This window comes from Tarenaya hassleriana, unplaced genomic scaffold (assembly GCF_000463585.1).
Source record: "Tarenaya hassleriana unplaced genomic scaffold, ASM46358v1 Cleome27, whole genome shotgun sequence".
Lineage (NCBI taxonomy): Eukaryota > Viridiplantae > Streptophyta > Magnoliopsida > Brassicales > Cleomaceae > Tarenaya > Tarenaya hassleriana.
Genome location: NW_010965946.1, coordinates 2201698 through 2204090, shown reverse-complemented (window position 1 = coordinate 2204090; position 2393 = coordinate 2201698).

The window sequence follows — 2393 nt, the reverse complement described above, 5'->3', positions numbered from 1 at the left end:
ATAATATAAAAAGAAATTCTATGATGTAATTAATTTAAAACCTATAGAAAAAAAATCAATATGTTCATATACAAACAAAGGTTTAAAAATATATATATTTGAAAACTTCTACCCTTTCTAAAATGTAAACTTATATATATATATATGATGTAATATGGTTAAGAAATTCAAAACTCTCGTCACTTTAAAAAATTTAATTGGAACCAAGATATAAAAGTTCATCATTTGGTTCAAATATAGGCACACATATTTATAAATATAGAAAGGTAAAACTTTGGTTTAGAAAAGAAGGTTAGAAAAAACAAAAAAAAAATTAACGGGCCTCAAGCCCGGCCGGAAACCCGATCATATAACGGGACAAGTAATGCATTCATAAACCAATGAATCAATACATAGTCAAAATGTCATATCACGGATCATCGTAGAGCATTACAACCAACAATCTCCCACTATGCTCTATGATCTATCCTACAAGCATCTAATCCCCATACCCATAACATGACCATCATGCTTTGACGAAGGGAGAGGCTTCGTCAGCGGGTCAGTGATGCGCACGCACCGAGTCTTATATTTAATACTCGATTCGTACCACTATCCGCAAGTATACGGTAGTTGTAGTACCGGGGTCGAACACGAGGACTATGATGTATTAGTCTATCTCTAAGCTAGATTAGGTGGTCGAATAAAAATGTAGTTTGTAGTAAGTGTCGGAATAGAAGAAAACAAGTAAAATTAACGGTTCGTAAAATGATGGTTTGAGGCGTTGTAGGTTCGGGATCCCTCATGAATCGCATGGACGGTTAGAGATGCTACAATATCTTAGGGTTTGTCTTCCAATTGGGGGTTTCAAACACTTTTTCTAGAGTTTGTCTCTCCCGAGCTTAAACTCACTACCTAGAGAATCGATTCACCCATCTCCCAATGATCCAAATGATCTCTAGATGCATTAATATACCCTATCATGAACCCTAAGCAAGCTAAGCCATCTCCCAATGTGAATAACTCACTCATTTCATATTTGGTTCCAAACATCATTCCCATATCCCTATGATCAATGTGTTCTATGGTCATATCAATTAGGGTTTCATCCAAATCAATAGCATTAAGCACAAAACATCAAACCCATGGAAGAAAACTCAAAAACATCATAGATAACTAGAGGTTCAAAACAGAAAGCAAAGTAAAGAAACATAGAAAAGGAGAAGAAATGCTCAAAATGGTCTTCAATGGTGTCTTCTCCTCCAAAATGCTCTCTTGATCTCCAAATCTCTCCCAAAACTCCTCTTCAAAGTGATTCTCTTCTAAAGTGTGTAACTCGCCTTCTCTCTCCTCCAGATCCCCCTTTTGTGTAAGTGCCAAAACTAGGTTTTTCCTCAAAAATCGGGCTTTTCCTTTTTGGGCCGGATTTGATATCGGGCGGTCGCCCACTTTTTGTTCAGGGTCGCCCATTTCTTCTTCAGTGTCGCTCGTTTTCTTCAGGGGAGCAACCGCTCATATTCACCAGCGACCGCTCATTCTTCTTTGCGACTCGAGGCGATCGCCTGGTATAACGAGCGGGCCGCTCGTTTTCTCTGTAATCGCGCAGAGCGACCGCCTGATTCTGCGAACGACCGCCCACTTGCTCGCCTATCACAACGAACGACCGCCTGTGAAAACAGGCGGCCTGCTCGTTTTCTCTGAGTCCTCCGAGACTTCTCGATTCTGCTCCTTTTCCGTGCCTCGTGCGTAAATGTCCTCGTTCGATCATCCTGCAAGGAAAATGGAGGAAAGAATCCTACCCATGACCGTCTAACGTCCTATTATACCTAAGATATGAGAAAAATTGAAGTATGTGACGTTAGAAAAACCAATGGAAAACCTGTGTGTTCAAATCCTCCCAGACTTGAGGTTTGCTCGTCCTCGAGTAAATGCGCAATTACAAAACTATCCAAGGGGTGATATGATATAGTTGGAATACGAATGGGGGTTAAGAGTGGATTGGTTATCCGGGTTAAAGTCGCTGCGAATGAAATCGGCTTTGGTATACTCTATCTTTTCCAACATTCAAGCAAAGCCCATCAATGGGATTTCCATTGTTTTCCGGGATCTAAAATGGAGTATATCCTACTAGCCGAGCATGTCTCCTAAACACATCCCAAATGAGGTCTCTAAAAGTTACTTGGCCCATAATTTCACTATTTTTCTTTGCCCTATCTCTTTCCTTTTTATTCTTGTTTTTGTATTCTTTTTCTTTTTCTTTCTTTCCCTTTCTCTCTTTTTTTGTTTTTTCTTTCTTATGCAATCTCGGGCTTCTAGGACGTTGGAATTTGACAAGCGTCACTCTTTTTCTTTTCTTTTGTGTTCTTGTCCCACAACTTAGACCCGAGCCTTCGTTTCCGATGCACTCATGTCCC